Source organism: Hermetia illucens, chromosome 4 (genome assembly GCF_905115235.1).
Source record: "Hermetia illucens chromosome 4, iHerIll2.2.curated.20191125, whole genome shotgun sequence".
Lineage (NCBI taxonomy): Eukaryota > Metazoa > Arthropoda > Insecta > Diptera > Stratiomyidae > Hermetia > Hermetia illucens.
Genome location: NC_051852.1, coordinates 38,279,946 through 38,304,502, shown reverse-complemented (window position 1 = coordinate 38,304,502; position 24,557 = coordinate 38,279,946).

Here is a 24,557-nt window from a genome sequence, read left to right as displayed (position 1 = left end):
TCTCTTCTGAGGGTGGTAAGGGGGAGCATAACCCTGGGATATATACCAAGGGCATGGAGATAGGCAAAAGTGGTCTTTATTCCGAAAGCGGGAAAAATATCCTTTTTATCCTAAATCTTTCAGACCAATTTCCCTAACATCGGTCGTACTCAAAACGGTGGAGAAGGTCATAGAGAACTATATTAGAACTAATGTTCTAAAGCGTAATCCCCTACATCACTGTTAACACGCTTACCTGGCAGGACGGTCAATTGAAAGTGCTCTGTATCAGCTGACGGATGTACTACAAGATGCCATAGAAATAAAAGAAATAGCACTATATGAGTTTTTGGATATCGGAGGAGCATTCGACAACACATCGCACACAGAGATACAAGATGCCTTGAGCCGCAAAGGAGTGGGAAACACCCTGGCATGCCAGGGCCTGCTAGAAAGCAGGCAAATAGAAGTACCGATAGGTGCAAATTCTATCGTCATGAACATCACTCAAGGCTCTCCACAGGGTGGGGACTATCGCCGCTGATGTGGAGTATGGTAGTGGATGAACTCCTAGACGTGTTAACAAATACTGCAATACAAGTCCAGGGTTATGCGGACGCCATTGTTTGACTCTGTAGGGGCAAATATGAAGATACCCTATGTGATACTCGTAGAATCCAAGCTGGATTAAGGGTTACTAGTGCCTGGTGTAGGAAGGTGGGACTGCGGATCAACCCAGCCAAAACCACCATAGTATCATTCACTAGGAGGTGTAAGCTTGATCACCTGAGAGCCATAACATTACATGATATGGAGCTGAAACGAGAAAAGAGGTCAAATATTTGGGAATTACGCTGGACAAAAAATTACTCTGGAAGACACATGTCGAAAACACTTGTCGGAAAGCCACGAAGGCTCTGATGATTTCCAGATCCATAGCAGGAAAAAAATGGGGTTGCAGGCCAAAGATACTACTTTGGATATATACTGCAATAGTAAGGCCAATGATTACTTATGGAGCGGTAATCTGGGCAGAAAGAACGGAACTCAGCACACAAGCCAGAGAATTACATAAGCTCCAAAGGCTAGCTTGCGTATGTATCAGTGGGGCAATGAGGACATGCCCAACGGCATCCCTGGAGGTCCTTCTGGGGTTAACCCCTCTCCATCTGCACACACAGATGCAGGCAAGGAGGGCAATATTCAGGATGACCGGTAGTATGAGTGAGGCGGGGAGCTGCCTAAATCGAAGGAAGATTGATATTCTTTCTACGTGCTATCCCGAATTAATGATACCAAGTGATAACATGACAACGAGGTGTCACTTCGATAAGAAGTTTGAAACACGTTGGAGTAACAAGGCAAACTGGGAGAGCGTGGCTGCGACATACGGCTTAAACCAGGAACTGATTACTTGGTACACTGAAGGATCCCTCACAGCAGAGGGAGCGGGTGCCGGTATCATTGGTCCAAGGAAAATGTACTTTGAGCCAATGGGCAGGTACACTAGCATGTTCCAGGCGGAAATATACGCCATAGACAAATATGCCTCCTTTAATCTGCAAAGAAACTACAGGGGTCAGAACATAGCTATTCTCACCGATAGCCAAGCAGCGATCAAGGCACTTAGGCCCAAGCAGGTAACTCTAAACTGTGGTGGGAATGCCTTGAGAGACTGAATACACTCGGCTTGTCCAACAAGGTCTGGATATGTTGGGTTCCAGGCCATGCTGGGTTGGAAGGCAACGAGGCAGCGGGAGAACTAGCCAAGAAGGGAGCAGGGACGCCTTTTCACGGGTCAAAAACCTTCTGTGGAATCGGACAAGGTTTCATGGCTATAAATCTAAGAAATGAAGAGGAACGGTTGAGGGAACTGTCCTGGGTGGGCCTACCAGAGATGGAGCAGTCCAGGGTGCTTATTGGGGGATACGAACCCATACACTCGAAGGATTGCTTAAACCTCACCAAAAAGAATCTCCAAATCATAGTGGAAATTCTCACTGGTCATTGTCGGCTGAACTATCACCTAGAGAAGCTAGGGATATCTACGGACACTACCTGCAGGTGTTGTGAGGAGTATGACGAAACCTCTATACCCGTCCTGGGACAGTGTCCGGCACTTGTGCAAAGTAGGTCGAGGCATCTGGGAGAACACTTAATACCAGATGCGAAGCTAAAAGATCTGGAAGTAGGGAACATACTAAAGTTCCTAACGGTTATAGGCCTGCTTGAGATACTATGATCAATAGGTACACTATAACCAGTAAAAGGGGGACAATAGTTCTTTAAAGACGCGGTGCGACTTTCCCTTAACAGAATAATAATAATAATACGATTTTAAATTTTCTTCCAAAGTACAAGATACGTCATAACTGACTTACTAAGTTCCATCTGCAGAAATGTATGAATATATTCTTTAAATTCACATCTAGCCCCATACGCACCTGTATGTTCAAAAGTAGTCAAAAATGGCCATTTATGCATTCCACGTACTATCCAACGGTCCACTACACATGCCTACATATTTCAACAGGCATATTTGGTCATAAATTATCTACAAATGTGATATTAGTTGAAGCTTTGACCAACAAAAAGACAGACAGAATGCAAATGAGCCCGTTTAGATAGACAGGGATCAGTGAATCAGGTCTTTTCTGAATAAAATTGTAAATCCACAAAAAAAGGGGAAACCGCAAAATTTGCAATAATTCTTGAACGATAATTTTGCAATAATAGCACGGGGTTTTCCAAAGTACCCTTCAAAAAGTTAACTGTGATTTGATGGTTAAATATTTTGGGTTCCTCACGAAAGAGGTTCGTGACTCATTAATTGTTGTACCTTGACCAATAGTTGTAGTTAGGTGATCGCATTAACAATATGCCATGAGCAGGTGTGCCTTAGGAGTCGTACAATTTAAGATAAATTTGATGCTAGTTATATATGTAGATATATCTACTATGTATAAGAAAAAACTTACAGATTGCTGTTAAGAACTTTCGGCAAGATATGGTAAAAGAAACACTGGCGCTTGTATTTGTTTAATAAAGAACCGTGGATAGTCCCATTTAAATTATTTTCATGGTCGTCTCAAAGATTACGGCTAGTGCCTACACATAAGAATATAATATATGCCCAAGTGCCTTTGCATCTTACCATTGACTTAAACTTTAGCTACGCTATAGAGAACAAAAGCTTTAGTTGATTAGCCCATTGATATCAATGTGGGTTGAAAATAAACACTTTGATCTCAACAAGATCGGGAAATTTAACAGTTCTGAACAAGATAGGAGAACTATAAATGTTTTTGATATTCCTCTGGGAAAACGTTGATATGGAGGGGGAAAAGTTATGGAGTGTCAAATTGGGGGTATTTTGATGTTATTATGATGAATTTTGAATTTTCAACCTCACTCCGGAACGGCGAGATCGCTCTTTCCAACCTTGTTGAAATTTTGGGTTAGTCATCCATCCTCCTATTGTCAAAACATCTGAAGCACCAGTGAATCCGCGAAGCTTAGTAAGATTCCGTCCAAGGAGCGTAAGAGCCCATCCTTTTTTAAAAAGTCGGAAGGCTCCTGGACGGAATCTTCTAGGGAAACCCTGGAGCTGCTGGTTCAAACGCACTTTTCCGCCAGCGAGGAGGACTGTGAGTCAGAACCTTGCTTACAAATCTCCAGTTCCAGATGGCATAATGCCAGTCATTCTACAGATGCAGCAGGAAAGGGTTGTGCCGCGCCTTGTTGAGATTTACCGGAGCTGCATCTCTTTAGGACACGTAGCGCAGTCCTGGAGGCGCGCAAGAGTGGTTTTCATACCGAAAGCGGGCAGGCGCGGTCATGAGTCCTGGAGGACTTTCGACTAATCAGCCTGACCTCTTTCGTGCTGAAGACTCTAGAGCGCGTCCTGGACATTCACTTAAGGACGATTATGGAGAGAACGTCTTTCTCTAAATCCTAGAATCTACAGAAACCGCCCTCCACGAGGTAATTGGCACGGTTGTGCGGTCGCTGCAGTACAAGCATTATACCCTTTCTGCCTTCTTGGATATAGAGGGAGCTTTTGACAACGTCAGTACCAACGCCATCTAGGAAGCCTTGACCGGTATTGGACTGCAGGGGTATCTCACGCATTGGATTATATCCATGCTGAGTACCAGGATAATCTAGTCGGATCTGGGAGGCAACCACTTGACCAGAGCAGAGGCACGCCCCAGGGTGGTCCCATCTCACCGGTGCTCTGGTTAATAGTAATGGACAGAATTTTACGTACATTGGACAGCAGCGGGGTGAAGATGGTGGCGTATGCCGACGACTTGGTGATATTAGTATCAGGGATGTTTCTGTCGATTATGAGCGATATCATGGAAGGAGCATTGCGAAAGGTGTGCCTGTGGGCCGCAAGATGCGGATTCAGCACAAACCTAACCAAAAACGCGACTGATGCTATTCACCACCAAGACAAGGATACCTGAATTCCATCTACCACGGCTGAATGAACAAAGATTGGTTCTTTCTTCTAATGTAAAGTATCTGGATCTATCCTGGATCCGAAGCTAAATTGGAGGTTGAACATAGAACTGAGGGTTAAGAAGGTCTGTATAGCCTTCTATGCCTGTAAGAAAACCTTTGCAAAGAAATGGGGTCTCCGGCCGAGGATGGTTCTTTGGATGTACACCGCTGTGGTGCGTCCGATCCTAATGTATGGCTTTATTGTATGGTGGCAGGCTTTGAAGAAAAAATACAATAGAACGAAGCTTAATAGGATTCAAAAAACCGCGTGTGCGGGTGCTACTGGGGCTCTGCAGTCCTGCCCGGCAGATGCTCTAAATGTACTCCTGCATCTCCTCCGCCTAGACCTCCACATTAAATATGTTGTAGCGTGCAGTGCCGTCAGACTGCGTGAGTCCGGATGCTGGGCAGCGAAGTCTTACGGCCACAGCAACATCCTAGATGAAATACCTCAACAAATCTGGGCATCCCCCACGGACTATGTCACACACAAGCTGAACTTCACGAGAAACTTTGCTGTGGACCTTCCAACCAGGGCAAAGTGGAAAACCGGCGGCATGTTGCAAGACTATGACACAGTATTCTTTACGGACGGATCAAAGATGACCTATGCGGTCGGTGCGGGGGTTTTCTCGAATACACACGGTGTATCCAAGTCGTATGATCTCCCAGATTTCGCCAGTGTATTACAGGCGGAAGTACTGGCGACATTGGAAGTCCCACGCTTGAGGCTGAAGCGTGATTCGAGCCTCAAGCGTAACTTAGCCATTCTGACCGACAGCCAAGCGGGCATCAAGGCCTTTTACTCAATGACGACATCTTCCCGGCTGGTGGGGCAGTGCAGAGACGCGCTTTACCGTCTGGGCGGCACGCCCAAGATTACTCTCCTCTGGGTTGCCGAGCATAGGAACATAGAGGGGAATGAGCGGGCTGACAGATTGGCAGGCAAGGCTCTACTCTTGGCAGTCTCTCGACGAATAGAGTCGGTGTTCTACTGGCGGCTGTCGAGGGCCGAGTCTACTCGCACTTCCTAGCAGCCGCGGGCCTGATATGACGAAGGCTTACAAGCTGTGTCAAGTCAAGGAGAATTTAGCCCGCTTATAACATATCCCGATCACGAGAGCTCAGAGAGATTTCTAGCTGCAGGGTGGGAGAGCTGCTTTCCTTCGTGAATGCTACGGGCTGACTCTGAAGATCCGAGCTGGCTGGACTCTGCCTCCCTGCTTCCATAACAACAGTCACGGTCTTAGGAGTTTGTGGCATCAAAACGGCACACCAAAGCGCTAATTGGGCTCCTCGGAGCGGCCACTGATACCTACCTACCTACCCTACCTCAATCTTCTTCAATGTCCTGATTAATCATCTTCTATGTAACGCTGTGTTTGTCCATGTGTTGCATCGGGTCTATGATGGTGTAAGCAAAAATGAAATGGGCGTTTCTAATGCAGAACCACACAGTCTGTATCGATTGCTTTCTGTTTGTTCCTCCATATCTTAAAGTAAGGCTGCCTTTGCCTTCCGCTTATCCATCCGCTTCTCGTCCGGCTTATTCAGGGGAGTGAATGAAAGAGCTTCGTTTATCCCCTTCTGCAAAAATAAGCACATGAAAAACCCATTCTTAACTATGTCTTACCGAAAAGTTTGTTGATTCGCTGTCCCATACCTTGAGCACAAGTTGATGAACTACTTGGTGTAACTGGTCGCCTCCATATTTAACCAATTCGGCTGTAATTCCATCGGCTCCTGGCAACTTATGATATTTAAGCCGATGAATTGCACGGACTGTTTCTCCTATACTTGATGGTGGCAGTATTTGTCTGTCGTCTTCAGTTGGCGGGACCTCCAACATGCCGATATTCTGGTTGTTCAGTAGTTCATCAAATTACTCAACCCATCGCTCCAATATGTCCATTCTGTCGGAAATCAGATTTGCCTCTTTTTCTCGGCAGGATGAACATCGAGGTCTATAAGCTTCATCCTGTTGACATGTTGGTAAAATTTGCGCGCCTGGTGCGGTAAAAGGGATAGGAATTTATGGGCCAGTAACCTACAAATTTTGAAATTTTATTGATACCGAATCGTCAACAACGTCTCAGATAAACACTGTCCTCACGGCAACGAACTTTGGCTATCGAAGACGGACTATGATCTCTTTTGATCGTTGCAAGAGATGATGGGCGGACATGCTTGAACTCAGATACCGAGTGAAATCTCGAGAAGTTCAGCGTAGTATGCACTGTGACTAGAAAGAATTTGCTACTGCTTTGGTCAGACAAGTAGAATATGCCGCAAAAAGCATGAGCTCGCAAATCCCTGGATGCTCGACATTCGAAGGACCTTAATGGTCGACTTTTCATAAAGAACACGTCACCATGGTTCCTTTTATATGAAGTGGCTGGTCATTGCACTCTCGCTATCTGGATTAATGGGCTGAGCGGCGAAAGGGTTGATCAATTTGTCGACGGCGGCATCGCACCATGTTGCTCGATATATTAATAGTGCTAGATGCGCTTTCGCTGTTTTGTATAAAATCCGGAAATACAATTATCTCAACGTCAAACTCAAGTACAGACAGTGTTAGTGTCCCTTTTGTGTTACTATATAGGAGCAGCACATGGAAAGTGAACTCCACTGTTACACAGAAGCTCCAAGCCTTCATCAGCAGTTGTCTGTGTCGTATCGCCTGACACAATCTCCAACGAAGAACTTGGTCGTCGCACAGGTCTGACACTCGTACGGACGGAGTTCGGAAGACGAAAGTGGTAGTGGATAGGTCACACATTACCATAAGCAGGAGCGAAAATTGGAGTTCACTCTTCCAAGATGGCCGACGGATCGGTCGTCCCAAGGGAATTTGAAGAAATGCATGCGTCTCAGGAAATCGCGGGGGAACAGGATTTTCTCTGCAGCCCTGCGTACAATTTCTAACATTTTATTGATTGACATTTCTTTCTGAAGTGCACAAATCTATTGTTGGCGCAATAACCTAGTCAATAAATCCTTAGGTGATGTTCTCTTATATTGCTATGCGCATTAATGCAAATGTGAGCACCAGACCAATAAATGGACAGCATGTTTGTATTTATTGTTATCACAGAATTTGCAGTAGCTCCAGTGCGAATAGAGCTATGGAAATCGCTATTGTCAGTATCATCCCCTCCGTGGTGCCACCATTTATTTACATGATAATATTCACGGCCGTCCGACCTACATTTTATTCATATTATATTTTACTAATCTGGTGAGTTTTTCTAATCTCCTCCATTGACCTTTGCAGTGAACTAGATTTACTCATGTGTACAAGCTATTCATGTAGGCCCGAGTTAATGTTGCGAATATGCTTTATGTAACGCCTGGGCTGTCTGCAAATTGGTAATGGTTAAAAATGACATTTCCTTTTCAGAATAGTTCGGTGTCGTTAAAATATTCTATTCATAAATGAAATTTTCTGCTTTAGCTGAGAGATGCAATGCATAAATTCATGTCTATTGTATGGTCATGAGCTCTATCTGTTGCATTGCAAGCGAACTTTGATTTAAATGGACATTTGCTGCAAATTTCATGATCCAGGGACTTTGTCGCCTAGAAGGGGTTATTTTACAATGTTTGGCGCATTTTGTATGCAACTGAGGTAAGAAGGTGATAAATAATCAAGTTTCTAAACTAGTATACACGCAAGACGTTTGCTCCTATTATCTTCTATCTACGCTCAAAAAAGCTTCTCAGCACTGGGATTAAAATTGTCAATATGTAGTATGTTTTTGCATTCATTCACATAGCAAATTCTTACTTAAAGCCAGTACCATATTGGTTGTTTTAATACTTTAATAAATCACATTATTTTGAAGGTGTTGTGTTACACAAAATTTTATTAAAATCGGTTGACTGTTTGTCCGTTCAACACACTTTTCTCAAAAATTGTTACTCCTATATGAAACTTGGTGAGAACGTGGGATTTGTGACCCTCACGTATGCAGTAAGTTACATCGTTCTACGTTGACTTTAAATGCAAAAGGGGAGTTTAGTTGTGCGGGGGCTGGAAATTGATCGTTTCTTTCAAGGAGACATTCTCCGAAATTATTCAATCCAAAAATCTAAACAAGTTGGGAAACCGGAAGCTTGACGCTCCTGGTATAATAGGTTTTGTGTTTCTCTATGTGAGGAGCATTATGCTGTTCTCCATTGGCTGATAGTATTGACTCGAGATATTTAAATCGCTCAGTTCTGTCAATAGCAGTAACCTGCCCAGAGCAGAGCGATTTAAATAACCCGGGTCAATGCTATCAGCCAATGGAGAACTGCGTAATGAAATTGCTTCACGCATTAACGCAACCTGGAAGAAGTGGCATTCCACAACTGGTGTTCTTTGTGATCGACGTATCAGCGAACGTCTTAAATCTAAAATTTACCGCAATGTTGACCGTCTACCGCTCTCTATGCTTTTGAGTGTTGGCCGACTATAAAAGACAATGAACGGCGACGTGACACGTTTTGATCACATCCGAAATGAGGATATCCGTGATCGATATGGGGTTGAACCGATCGTTGATGGTATGGTCACGTAATTCGCGCTAACGCGAATTCACTTGCCAATATTGGTCTGAACATCGAAGTCAATGGTAAGCGCCCAAAAGGCCGGTCGAAACAATTGTGGCTTGATGCGCTGGGTGGGGATTTAAAAGCCTCGCGATTACATCCAGATCAGGCATTTGATAAAATAAAGCGGCGGAACCGATCACGACGAACGGACCCCACTTGCAAACGGGACAAAGGCCGAAAAAAAAGGAGAAGATGAGTGAGGAGCGATGAGTGCATGACAGCTCCGTGTCATATAGCTGAAAATTCCATTGCCCTCTACTTTTTACAAAGCGATGTAAATATATCATTTGATGGAAAGCCCTGTATTGATAATAGTCAACCTCATACACATCAAACTCTGAGTTTAATATTATTAACAAATGCGAAGAATTTAACCTACAACAGATACAAAAAAGGGCTGGGGAGAAGTAGAACGGAGTTTTAATATTTCATCCGAATGTCAATTCATCATCATCATCAACGGCGCAACAACCGGTATCCGGTCTAGGCCTGCCTTAATAAGGAACTCCAGACATCCCGGTTTTGCGCCGAGGTCCACCAATTCGATATGCCTAAAAGCTGTCTGGCGTCCTGACCTACGCCATCGCTCCATCTTAGGCAGGGTCTGCCTCGTCTACTTTTTCTACCATAGATATTGCCCTTATAGACTTTCCGGGTGAGATCATCCTCATCCATACGGATTAGGTGACCTGCCCACCGTAACCTATTGAGCCGGATTTTATCCACAATCGGACGGTCATGGTATCGCTCATAGATTTCGTCATTGTGTAGGCTACGGAATCATCCATCCTTATGTAGGGGGCCAAAAATTCTTCGGAGGATTCTTCTCTCGAACGCGGCCAAGAGTTCGCAATTTTTCTTGCTAAGAACCCAAGTTTCCGAGGAATACATGAGGACTGACAAGATCATAGTCTTGTACAGTAAGAGCTTTGACCCTATGGTGAGACGTTTCGAGCGGAACAGTCTTTGTAAGCTAAAATAGGTTCTGTTGGCTGCCAACAACCGTGCGCGGATGTCATCATCGTAGCTGTTATCGGTTGTGATTTTCGACCCTAGCTAGGAGAAATTGTCAACGGTCTCAAAGTTGTATTCTCCTATCCTTATTCTTCTTCGCGTTTGACCAGTGCGGTTTGATGTTGTTGGTTGATTCGTCTTCGGTGCTGACATTGCCACCATATATTTTGTCTTGCCTTCATTGAGCCCAAGATCTCGCGCCGCCTGCTCGATGTGGATGAAGGCAGTTTGTACGTCTCGGGTGGTTCTTCCCATGATGTCGATATCGTCAGCATAGGCCAGTAGTTGCGTGGACTTGAAGAGGATTGTGCCTCTTGCATTTACCTCAGCATCACGGATCACTTTCTCGAGGGCCAGGTTAAAGAGGACGCATGATAGCGCATCCCTTGTCGTAGACCGTTGTTGATGTCGAATAATCTTGAGAGTGATCCTGCTCCTTTTATCTGGCCTCGCACATTGGTCAGGGTCAGCCTAGTCAGTCTTATTAATTTCGTCGGGATACCGAATTGTCTCATGGCCGTGTACAGTTTTACCCTGGCTATGCTATCATAGGCGGCTTTAAAGTCGATGAACAGATGGTGCAACTGTTGCCCATATTCCAACAGTTTTTCCATCGCTTGCTGCGGAGAGAAAATCTGATCTGTTGCTGATTTGCCTGGAGTGAAGCCAATGATGTTCTGAGCGTATGGGGCTAGCAAGATAGCGGAGAATATCTTATAGATGGTACTCAGCAACGTGATACCTCTATAATTGCTGCACTGTGTGATATCTACCTTTTTATGTATGAGACAGATAATGCCTCGTTGCCAATCGTCAGGCATTGATTCGCTGTCCCATACTTTGAGCACAAGTAGATGAACCACTTGGTGTAACTGGTCGCCTCCATATTTAACCAATTCGGCTGTAATTCCATCGGCTCCAGGCGACTTATGATTTTTTAGCCGATGAATTGTACGGACTGTTTCTCCTAAACTTGGTGGTGGCAGTATTTGTCCGTCGTCTTCAATTGGCGGAACCTCCAACTCGCCGATGTTGTGGTTGTTCAGTAGCTCATCAAAGTACTCAACCCATCGCTCCAATATGCCCATTCTGTCGGAAATCAGAGTTCCCTCTTTGTCTTGGCAAGATGAGCATCGAGGTGTATAAGGCTTCATCCTGTTGACTTGTTAGTAAAACTTCCGCGCCTGATGCGGTTGCTCCCTGTACTTTTCTAGTTCACAGACTTGTTGGTTCTCCCAGGCTTCCTTTTTCCGTCTGTGAAGTCGCTTCTCCGCTCGACGGAGTTCGTGATAAGTGTCTGCGCGTACCCGCGTTCTTTGAGAATGCAACATTACTCGGTATGCGGCATTCTTCCGTGGCGTTGCTAGCTTACATTCATCGTCAAACCAGCCGTTGCGGCTGGGGCCAAGTATGTTTGTGGCCGTATTCATGATAACGTTCTTCAGGTGATTGTGAAGATCATTTGTTGATGCTTCATCTCTAGGTCCTCTGTTGATTGCGGTTATTGCAGCATCCATTTCCCTCTTATAGGTGTCGCGGGGGGTTGTGTTGTGGATGGCTTCAGTGTTCACTCTCATCTGATTGTCAGAGGGGATTCTAGGTGGTATTGTTATTCGAGCTCGGAACACCATGCCAACGAGATAGTGATCCGAGTCTATATTGGCCTCCCTATACGTTCTGACATTCATCAAGGCTGAGAGGTGGCGACGTTCGATCAACACGTGGTCAATTTGATTAAAAGTGGTTCCGTCTGGAGAGGCCCACGTATGTTTGTGGACCGCTTTCCGCGCAAACCAGGTACTTCCAACAACCATTTCGTGTGACCCTGTTAATTGAATAATCCGCAGTCCGTTATCATTTGTTTTTTCGTGTAAGCTATGGGAGCCAACGTATCGCCTGAATACTGGCTCCTTCCCTACTTAGCTGTTAAAATATCCCCAAGTATGATTTTAATATCATATCTGGGACAGGCTTCGAGGGTTCGTTCTACTGCCTCGTAGACGGTATCTTTCTCCGAGTCTCCAGTCTCCTCTGTAGGGGCGTGAACGTTAATGAGGCTTATATTTCTAAACTTGCCTCGTAAGCACAGAGTGAATATCCGTTCGCTTATGTTTTCAAAACCGATAACAGCGGGTTTCATTTTTTGGCTGACTAAGAAACCTACTCCGAGCACATGATTTACTGGATGACCGCTATAATATATGGTGTAGTGGCTCTTCGCCAGGAAACCGGTCCCTGTCCATCGCATCTCCTGTAACGCTTTTACATCAGCCCTATATTGGGACAGGGTATCGGCTAGCTGCTCATCAGCTTTATCTCTGTACAGGGAGCGCACGTTCCATGAGAAAATGCGCAAATCGTTAATTCGTTTTAAAGTCCATCCTGTCCGAGGCTCCTTTCGTGGCTCCGTTACATCGGTTTTCCATGTAGGGTTGTCAGCCCTACCCAACCCCCAACCTGGAGGACCAGTTGGTACAGTTTGTCCCGTTTTTAGGCGCAGGAGGCTCGCCTTCATCCTTCTCCGTCTGCAGCTTTTCGTTACGAAAGAGCTCCCAGCGGTCACCACGTGGAGGTGGAGATAGGGTTTGGTGTTGGTTCAGCAGGCATTTCCCAGGTTTTATGCTCCATCGTGGGTACCAATCCACGTTTCGACCTGGGACCTATACTACCCTTTGACCACCGAATGTCAATTATTCTCGTTAATTACGTCAGCATCTTATTTCTTTGGCTTAGGACGCGGTAAATTCGCACGAAATTGATAAGTTTTAACTGCTATAACTTTGACACTAATAGTCAGATTTTCATGAAACTTAGCATGCATGCTCGGTGTCTTCTAAGTCGGTGCAAAAATTTAGTACTCCTAAGATGAACTTAAGTGGAGTTTTTCAGTCAATTTCTAAAAGGTAGCAATATACTATTAGTGAGTTTATTTGAGCAGATATCGGAATGGGACATATTTTGAGACCTAGATTTCATCTAAACGCACCACCCTGATTTTTTTCGGATTTTTAGGTTGGGTAGTTTCCGAAAATGAGTCCTATCTTACCTTAAATGTGTACATTTTGATTCCTCACTCGCGCACTTTGCAATTCACGATAAAACTAATATCAGTTGCGGAAAGTACTAATCGATACCTTTAATTTGATACCCCACATGACTATATCCGGTGAAACATTTTTTTGAATCCCCTGCAATCTCTCCCCCCGCATGTGTTGGGAGCCCCCTTTAAACTCCACCTAAATTTATACCACTCCTTGTACGCGTGGGATTTCAGAGTCCCCATCTGTCCACTAAATTTAGTTTGGATAGGTTCAGCCGTTTTGGAGAATAGTGCGTGTGACAATCAAACAGACAGACAAACAGTGGATCGATTTTAATAAGGTTTTATTTTACACAAAACCTTAAAAAAGGTGAATATCTAGAATTAGGAGCAGAATGAACTTTTGGTTTTTAGAGGGTCCAAACATTTATAAGGTAAAGTTAGGGAGAAGGTAAACCTTATTAAAATTGATTCAATGTCTGTCTGTTTATCTGTCACACCCGATTTATTCGGAAACGGCTGAATCAATTGTAATTGGTGAGAAGGTGTCGTCTGTGGATCCCTTTACATGTATCAAACGACGCCATTTTGTGTTAAGTTTGAAGAGGGGTTTACCATACATGCGAAAGGGGCGTGTAATTTTTTTTTCATCGAATATGGTATGGCTCGATTAATACTTTTCGAAACTGATCTTATTTTTGATACTAGGTGAAATATAGGAAAGTCAGGGCTAAAAACGGAAGCAGGTCTCGTTCTCAAAACCTATCCAGCCGAAAAATCTGAAAAACTTTACAATGGTGCATCTATATGAAATCTAGGCCTCATACATACCATTCCGAAATCTGCTCAAATATAGTTAATAATAGTATATTACTATATTTTAGAAATTTACCTGATAGCCCCCTTTAATTTCGTCGTAGAAGTACAAGATTGGGCATTTCTATAAGGGATAATATAAGGCGTAACTTTGGGGTTTGAATTAAATCTAACTACTATTAGCGGAGTTATAAAAGGTCAAATTTTCGATTTCCCGAACTTTTCTGCGTGCCGCATTGCGCATCGGACTTGTTGTATATTGCGTCATATAAGTCCGTGTAATGAACTTCATTTGACAGTTCTCTCACTGCGGACGCACGCAGTCACTCCGCTGTTGTGTTTGGGGCTTAATGCGGCGGTGTCTTAGGTGTAACTTGATCCGGCTCCAACTTCTGAAACGTCCATCTCGAATGAGTACTAGCACGCTATTGATTCCAGGAAGTATCAGGACCTACGTTTGCGGTGCCTTTCCACAACTGCGGATTCTGGGGCTGTTCAATGACAGACGAGATGCTGGAAGTTTCTGCGGATGACATTCGGGATTTTTAGTGATTCCGCATTTGCTTCACGATAAGGAGGATATGCTTCCATTCTTGACCTGCTGCTTGCTGCTTTAGTTGGCGACGACTTTTGATGCTGAGGATACAGGGAATTCTGAATCCGCATCCACTTGATGACGGAGACTACTTGGGACGCGACTTACTTCCTCTCTTGGGTTAAACACAACAGTTTATCAAAAAAGTTGGTTGACGGCGAAATTGACGAAGTAAGTTGCTTTCGTCATCAAGTGGATGCGGACTAAGGACTCCTTGCATTCTCAACAAAAAATTCACTTTGGCCTAGTTTAGGTCTGAACATACAATGGATTTCGCTTCAATATAATTTGTACTCATGTTGTGTTTGTGATTATATGTAAATGGAGAGATTATCATTTGACGCTACTTTCGGTTACGCTGCTCCCAGGGCAGAGGTGAGGCAGCATCTGATGAGGTGAGGCAACGTCTGATGACTTGTCTCTGCCCTGGACAAAACCGTCAGCCAACTTTTTTGATAAAGTTGGGTGTTTAACTTTGTTTTCATTTTGCTTTCTTTTTCCTGCTAATCGCAAAATAGGTTATGATACCATTTCACACATATCTTACAACTATTAACAAAGTTATGTCAAAGGATCAACTTTGCAAAAAACTTTCATATCCAGCTTTCTAGTTTGTCGTTCTATCCTTGCGTTTGTCAACCATAGTTCATGAATCCGGCTATTTCGGCTTTTGCTTCTTTTGGAATAATTGTAGTTTCTTTTCTCTTATTTAAAGTCAGTAATGACGATATTCTAAGTTCAGTTTCTTTTCTCATTTCCAGACACTGTGATGTTTCATGGTGGGGACAATTGGCACAACATTCCCTGGAGTAGCTTTGCTACACTCAGCGTCCGTTAGTGGGAGATAAGAATCTAATCAACCCCATCGCTTCGGAAACACAGGTGAGTGTAATTGGAATACTTGTTTTTGGGATGTTTTTTTTTTGTGGATGGGATTTATATGACTATTTTGATCTAACTTCCTTTGACCAGGACGTCCACCCGTCTGTCGTTCAAATGCATTCTCTATAAGCCTCATTGGTGATGATGGCGATGGCGATGATTTGTGTGTTGTTGTTATTGTTGAACTGCTGATGATTTACAAAATTACTGAAGGCCTGCCTGGTGCTGATCAGAAAATCTTTTGGCACTGCAGGTTGTTGAACGGGAGCTTGACCGATTTTTAGGATGTCCTTTTTGGAGGCGGGCATTGTCACAACGGGTTCCCTTCGATATCGTCGGCTATCGCATAAACAGGTATGAGTCTATCGAAGGATACTGTGATATGATGGTATATCCGGCGACTTCAACTTGAAACAGTTTGTTTGTTCTTCTGATAACCCATATGGGCCCGGATCTTGAAGTGGTTTTTCGGACCGTCGATACAGATGAAGATATGGCTTGCCGTTGCTAGTTTCTTGAATGTGAAAACCTTTTGAAAAGACCTCGGTTTAAACTGCACTCCCTGGTCTGCGTTGATTCGAAATCCTATAATAAATCTGGAGGAATGTTCTGGCAACTGTGATGGCTTCTTGAACGTATCTGTATGATGGTGGTGGTAATGTCCCGTCTGTCGTAGTTACTATAATATCTTATGTCGAGGTATTGTTGATTGCGAAGAATTATTGGAACTGCGGGCCCAATTCGACTAGTCGGTTCTTACAGAAGGCCGAACACATCTTTGTGTTACCAATTTAATTAACGATGGCGTCTGTCTCCGCCTACGATAGGTGGTGAACGCTGCTGTTTCCCGAATGAATGAGGGATGTAAGGTTGGATTGTACCAGTATAACCACATCACGCGATACCTTGGTTCGAATTGGTTCAGTCGAAGCGATATGTTTCCTGTTGCAGTATTTTAAGTTTTTTCTTAGGAACTGGAATGGTGAAAACTTTGCGATATCAGTCATTACGTCCAACCCTAGCCGACCCCGCTTGTGAATGGGACAAAGGCTGAAGAAAAAGAAGAATCATTGGGTCCGACCCCCAACCCATGGTAATGCGTCCGCGAACACATTGTCAGACCATGATACGTTCTGGATATCGGTGGCAAATTGCCCGATGCAATCTAGGTAATGAAATGGATGTGACTACTATTTCTTTTTATGGAAGAGACTATTAGCGACTTGTGATCCATAGAGATGGTGAATCCTCTTACGTCAACTACGTGACGAATATGTTTTATCATTGGCTACATAGTCAATAATTCCGGATCGTACGCTCCTTATTTACGTTCCGGCGGATTAAGGGTCCTTCAGAAAAAACTCAGTAGCTCCCAATTATACTTGATCCATTGTTGAACAACTGCTTCAATCGCGAAGTCAGATGCATGACTCTAAGCAAGTGCAGAATTTCGGCTACCCAGCCTGTTTCATTGCTATTTTGGAGACTTCAACATCTTGAATTGTTTGGTGGATTTCATTTGATTTTGTCGGAGAGGATCTCGTTGAGCTGTGGTGTCTGTGCGGCTCTGGGCATTAACCTCCTGTACAAATTTAACATATTCAAGAATCCTCTGAGACTCTCTTGCTGACCAGAAATGTATTTGTTTGGATTTGCTGTTCCAACCTTTGGAACAAAGTGTAACTGAAAATGAAGCGAATAATATGTCACAGCACAGCAGAAGTAAAAGACTCGTTGTTTTCACGATATTTAGCGGCACTAATCGTCCGAGTTCTACAGCAACTGGTAGTTCCGGGGTTGTGACTATATGATGCTTATTTTGGTGACATGCCATTTTTCGGCCTCTATCCGGGTTAATTAATTTCAAAAACTCTAGCAGGATGTTATGATACAGAGTTCCTCTAGCAATTGTCCAATAGTCAGTGTCTTCTCTCCTTGGTAGGTAAGCTGAGTTGTTGAATCTGGAAGACAACCGTGTTGAAGATCTTAGTCTGCTAAGAAATGTATTTTGAGTGTGGCCTTAGAAACCTCCACTATTATATATAAATCTACAAAGGAAATTCCATCAAAGTTCAAGGTTGAGTGTACCATATATGGTGATTGGTGTTCCATCCGTTGTCGAAAGTTCCAATGGTATATTTTGAAATGACCTTGGCCTTTAGGGAGCGGATAAACGCAGACTTTAGCACCTGTGTTAACGTCGCGTTCTCCCAAGCCCAGCTACAAAGTTTCTTGCATTTGATGGCTTTGTAAATTAACCTCTAGTGTTACTAACATATAACCTGTGGACGTAGCTTTCGGAACTGAACTGTGTACGCTATCGTTCACGGAGTGAATTTCCTATTTGACGCATATCTCCAGTTTGAAGGCAAGGATATTATTTTGTCTGCTGTCGCTTCCGCGATGCAGCTAAGTGTGCAGCAGTTTTTAGTGGCTGGCTATTAAGTGTTGCGATAATCGGTTTCAGAGTAGATAGTAGGCGTCTTACTTATAGATTTGGCATCAGCGGCTTTGGAATTGCGGTACTGTCGAAACTTTACAGCCGGTGGAGAAACTGCGGTATTTCCTCCTGATTAGCATACCACTGCTTTATCAATTGTTCGCATAAGCGGTTACTTGAGCTATTTGTTCCTGACTCTGTAAAGATGTCGCGGACTTCGATGACATACCCTCATTCCAGCACTGCGATGATTTCTATATATTGCTGCGTAATTGTTGGTGGTCAAAGGATAGTATAGGTCCCGGGGCGAAACGTGGATTGGTACCCACGATGGAGCATAACACCTGGGAAATGCCTGCTGAACCAACACCAACAGCTCTATTACCAAACCCTATCTCCACCTCCACGTGGTGACCGCTGGGAGCTCTTTCTTGACGAAAAGCTGCAGACGGAGAAGGATGAAGGCGAGTCTCCCGCACCTAAAAACGGGACAAATTGTACCAACTGGTCCTCCAGGTTGGGGGTTGGGTAGGGCTGACAACCCTACACGGAAAACAACATGTTACGAAGCCACAACAGGAGCCTCGGATAGGACGGATTTTAAAACGACGGACCCGGCAACGACAAAGGAACAACGATTTGCGCATTTTCTCATGGAACGTGCGCTCCCTGTACAGAGATGAAGCTGATAAGCAGCTAACCGATACCCTGTCCCAATATATGTAACAGCGTTGCAAGAGATGCGATGGACAGGGACCGGTTTCCTGGAGAAGAGCCACTACACCATATATTATAGCGGTCATCCAGTAAACCATGTGCTCGGAGTAGGTTTCTTAGTCAGCCAAAAAATGAAACCTGCTGTTATCGGCTTTGAAAGCATAAGCGAACGGCTATGCACTCTGCGCTTGCGAGGCAAGTTTAGAAATATAAGCCTCATAAACGTTCACGCCCCAACAGAGGAGACTGCAGAGTCGGAGAAGGATAGCTTCTACGAGGCAGTAGAAAGAACCCTCGAAGCCTGTCCCAGATATGATATCAAAATCATACTTGGGGATTTTAACCGCCAAGTAGGGAAGGAGCCCGTATTCAGGCGATACGTTGGCTCCCATAGCTTACACGAAAAAACAAATGATAACGGACTGCGGACTATTCAATTAGCAGGTTCACACGAGATGGTTGTTGGAAGTACCTGGTTTGCGCGGAAAGCGGTCCACAAACATACGTGGGCCTCTCCAGACGGGACCACTTTCAACCAAATTGACCACGTGTTGATCGAACGCCGCCACCTCTCAGCCTTGATGAATGTCAGAACATATAGGGAGGCCAATATAGACTTGGATCACTATCTCGTTGGCATGGTGCTCCGAGCTCGAATAACAATACCACCTAGAATCCCCTCTGACAATCAGGTGAGAGTGAACACTGAAGCCATCCACAACACAACCCTCCGCGACACCTATAAGAGGGAAATGGATGCCGCAATAACCGCAGTCAACAGAGGACCTGGAGAGGAAGCATCAACTAATGATCTTCACAACCACCTGAAGAACGTTATCATGGATACGGCCACAAACATACTTGGCCCCAGCCGCAACGGCTGGTTTGACGATGAATGTAAGCTAGCAACGGAACGGAAGAATGCCGCATACCGAGTAATGTTGCATTCTCAAAGAACGCGGGCACGCGCAGAGACTTACCACGAACTCCGTCGAGCGGAGAAGCGACTTCACAGACAGAAAAAGGAAGCCTGGGAGAACCAACAAGTCTGTGAACTAGAAAAGTACAGGGAGCAACCGCACCAGGCGCGGAAGTTTTACCAACAAGTCAGCAGGATGAAGCCTTATACACCTCGATGCTCATCCTGCCGAGACAAAGAGGGAAATCTGATTTCCGACAGAATGGGCATATTAGAGCGATGGGTTGAGTACTTTGATGAGCTACTGAACAACCAGAACATCGGCGAGTTGGAGGTCCCGCCAACTGAAGACGATGGACAAATACTGCCACCACCAAGTTTAGGAGAAACAGTCCGTGCAATTCATCGGCTAAAAAATCATAAGTCGCCAGGAGCCGATGGAATTACAGCCGAATTGGTTAAATATGGAGGCGACCAGTTACACCAAGGGGCTCATCAACTTGTGCTCAAGGTATGGGACAGCGAATCAATGCCTGACGATTGGCAACGAGGCATAATCTGTCTCATACATAAAAAGGGAGATATCACACAGTGCAGCAATTATAGAGGTATCACGTTGCTGAGTACCATCTATAAGATATTCACCACTATCTTGCTAGGCCGGATAGCCCCATACGCCCAGAACATCATTGGCCCATACCAAAGAGGCTTCACTCCAGGCAAATCAGCAACAGATCAGATTTTCTCTCTGCGGCAGGCGATGGAAAAACTGTTGGAATATGGACAACAGTTGCACCATCTGTTCATCGACTTCAAAGCCGCCTATGATAGCATAGCCAGGGTAAAACTGTACACGGCCATGAGACAATTCGGTATCCCGACGAAATTAATAAGACTGACTAGGCTGACCCTGACCAATGTGCGAGGCCAGATAAAAGCAGCAGGATCACTCTCAAGACCATTCGACATGAACAACGGTCTACGACAAGGGGATGCGCTATCATGCGTCCTCTTTAACCTGGCCCTCGAGAAAGTGATCCGTGATGCTGAGGTGAACAACGGTCTACGACAAGGGGATGCGCTATCATGCGTCCTCTTTAACCTGGCCCTCGAGAAAGTGATCCGTGATGCTGAGGTGAATGCAAGAGGTACGACCCTGGCCTATGCTGACGATATCGACATCATGGGAAGAACCACCCGAGACGTACAAACTGCCTTCATCCAGATCGAGCAGGCGGCGCGAGATCTTGGGCTGCACATCAATGAAGACAAGACAAAATATATGGTGGCAACGTCAGCACCGAAGACGAATCAACCAACAACATCAAACCGCACTGGTCAAACACAAACACGAACAAGAATAAGGATAGGAGAATACAACTTTGAGACCGTTGAGAATTTCTCCTATCTAGGGTCGAAAATCACAACCGATAACAACTACGATGATGAAATCCGCGCACGGTTGTTGTCAGCCAACAGAGCCTATTTCAGCTTACAAAGACTGTTCCGCTCGAAACGTCTCACCATAGGGTCAAAGCTCTTACTGTACAAGACTATGATCTTGCCAGTCCTCATGTATTCCTCGGAAACTTGGGTTCTTAGCAAGAAAAATTGCGAACTCTTGGCCGCGTTCGAGAGAAGAACCCTCCAAAGAATTTTTGGCCCCCTACATGAGGACGGACGATTCCGTAGCCTACACAATGACGAAATCTATGAGCGATACCATGACCGTCTGGTTGTGGATAAAATCCGGCTCAATAGGTTACGGTGGGCGGGTCACTTAATCCGTATGGATGAAGATGATCCCACCCGGAAAGTCTATAAGGGCAATATCTATGGTAGGAAAAGAAGACGAGGCAGACCCTGCCTAAGATGGAGCGATGGCGTGGGCCAGGACGCCAGACAGCTTTTAGGGATATCGAATTGGTGGACCTCGGCGCAAAACCGGTATGTCTGGAGTTCCTTATTAAGGCAGGCCTAGACCGGATACCGGTTGTTGCGCCGTTGATGATGATGATGATGATGAATTGTTTTTTAGGATATGTGTTGTATAGCGATCACCTGCCTTTTAGTTTGAAATTTAGTCTGTTATTCTGAGGACACCTTCAACTTGCGCCGCAAATTTACACCGTCTTGCTGGAAGTGTCTAATTTAGATGACATTTACTCTCAAGTCCACTTGCTCCGGATCGAATTTTACCTTCCGGAGAATATCGGCGTATGTCATATCGCCTTTTATGGAAATCATTATCAATGTGGGCTGTAGTTTTCTACCACGTGTCGCTCGTGTTTTGCAGTAGTCCTCATCCATGCCTCCGTGGTTTCTTTTTGGGGGTTTCACCTCTTTACATTCATTGAAGTTGATGTCCTTGCTTTCACTATTTTAGCTATTCTCCTCATCCTTTTTGCGCTTTGTAAGGGTCGGAACGAATTGACTGCTTTCTCTTCAGTTTTCCCTCTGAGTGTGCAGCCTTGCTTCGACTTTTTGCATTTGTTTTTTTTTTTCGCCGAATTTTTTGTTTGTCCCTGACATTATCGTATAAAATCTGAATAAGTTTCACCATGCTTTTATTGTATTTATCTGTTATGAGTGAATGAAAAACACATGTAAAGCTTCCATTTTCATTCTTTTGACATAATCATTCGAAATTTGTTCGAACCGGTAAATTCGCGCTTCATTACGGTGATCGACATAAACTTAACAAATGACGCTTTACCTGTTTAACACTGTAATTTTCGACTGAATATTCTACGCTATATCTAGATACAATTGATGCCAAAAAAAATCGATTCCTCGGATCCCACATACAGGATGACCCCTTTAACTGACGAAATTACCTTAGTAATTTAAAGTTCTTAGCCAGAAGCTTTCTGGTATGATGAAAGGCATTATGCTTACATTTGTCGCCAATTTGCTGATGCCAGTTTTGGAGCCATTAGAACAAAACTTCCTTGCACACGATAGTTATTACGACTACCAATCTCTGATTCCCACGATTCCGTCAAGGCCACCGTCACCGCTAAAGTTATGATAGTTACTAGATCGAAATGACATTTTTTAACGTTTAACACGTACAGCGCCGTATGTATCAATCTGATACATATTTGGTTTACATGGGAGGCTAATACTTATTCAACATTATCTGTAAATTCCTCAACAGTATAGAGAAATAGAAAAGCACTCCTGGCCTGGGAGGGTGACCTACTCAAAAAAGGCTGGCCCTAAAGGGTAGACCTGTTTTTTGGCTTGGCGCTTTAGTTGTTAAACTCACTTTTACCACTTTAGTTTACATTACGAATATATTATTCCAATTTTCCCAATTCACCACAAACACTGGTCAAATGCTAGATAAAACCGCCTTAACTATAAAAAAAAGTCACATTCTGTGAAGCACCCAAGGGGCTTCTGGGAGAAAAAGCTTTGGTTTCCAGCGTCGAACCCACGTGTTCTTTGGAAATCCGAGACCTTGACTGTCTCAAAGAAAAGAACGAAGTAGAAGAGGCCATCAAGCGCGAATATCCGTAGGTAACCAATGTCCGGATTGGTATCACCTCTGCGAACTCCCGAGGCCAAAAACTCGCTGTGGTGGAATTTGCCGAGCAATCCGCGAGGAAGCTTCCAAACAGCGGGAAAATAAGAATTGGTTGGGTAGTGTGTAGGATACGAATCCGGGCCGCCCCAATCAAATGTTACAGATGTTTGCATTATGGGCACACATCTGCAAACTGTCGGGGACCTGACAGAAGGGCAACATGCCGTAAATGCGATTAGGCAGGCCATAGAGCGAACACCTGCAATGAAAAGGAAAGCTGCGTCCTATGCAGGGGTGTGGCGCGACTGATGAGAACGTTCCGCACACTGCGGGATCGGGCCGGTGTCCAGTTTTCAGAGCAGAACTGGAAAGAGCTAGGACACGGTCAACATGATTCGCACCCTACAAATCAATATGCACCGGAGTGCAACCGCTCGCGAGTTGCTCGCGCAATTAGCTGTGCAGACCAAAGCTGATTTAGTACTCATCAGTGAGCAGTACCAAAACAAGGGTTAAATTTCATGGCACCCTGATATATCAGGTACCGCTGCCATCTGGGTTCGGGACGGCGTCTTCCTTTAGGTTCTTGCCCAAGGCCGAGGGGACGACTTTGTCTGGATTCGGTGTTCAGGGATAACATTTTTTAGTGTCTATCTTACGCCGAATGAGACGATGCCGGACTTTCGTCGGAGGCTTGATGCTTTGGAGGACGCTTTCTTAAGCACGGATGGGCGGATCCTCGTCGGGGGTGACTTCAATGCTAGGGCACTTGAATGGGGCATGCCTCACACAGATTCCAGAGGGAAACAAATTTTGGAAATGGCGGTGAGAACAGGACTGGCTGTGAGGGAAGCATTCCAGACGTAACCCTCGCGTCGGAATCACTGGTGTCGCTGGTGGACGGGTGGCGAATTCTGGAAGACTTCTCGGCAAGTGATCACCAATACATTGCTTTCGGAATGGTGGACACAAACTCTCGGTGTGCGCCATCTCGGCGACCTTTCTGTGCATGGAACGTCGCGAGGGTGAACACCGGGAAGTTTGTCAAAAACTCTTTTAACAGATGGGTCCACGCTGGAGGGTATTTCTGGGGCCGGTGGCGCCGCAGCTGACACTCTCGTAAATTCAGTTATGAACCTGATAACGACGGTCTGCGGAGCCCTAATGAACAGGAGGGCATCGAGGCGTGGCGAACCTTCCATGTAGATCTCCAGAAGGAATGTCAGGCTCCGTCGCTTAACACAACGTCTAGGCGACCGGGAGGAGGCCTGTACCATAATGACAGATTACAATTCAGCCAAAAGGAGACTCCGCAGCGCAATAAACAAGAGCAAAGCTCGCTGCTGGCAAGATCTGGTCGATGAGGTGAATCCGTGGGGACTCGGTTACAAACTGGTAACCCGAAAAATCGAGGCTCCGCGGAAACCCTGTTCACTTAAGGCCGAGCAGATGGACCGCATTGTAAGGGCACTCTTCCCTGCGTACCCCGTATGGGATGATAGCGTCGGCGCGGAG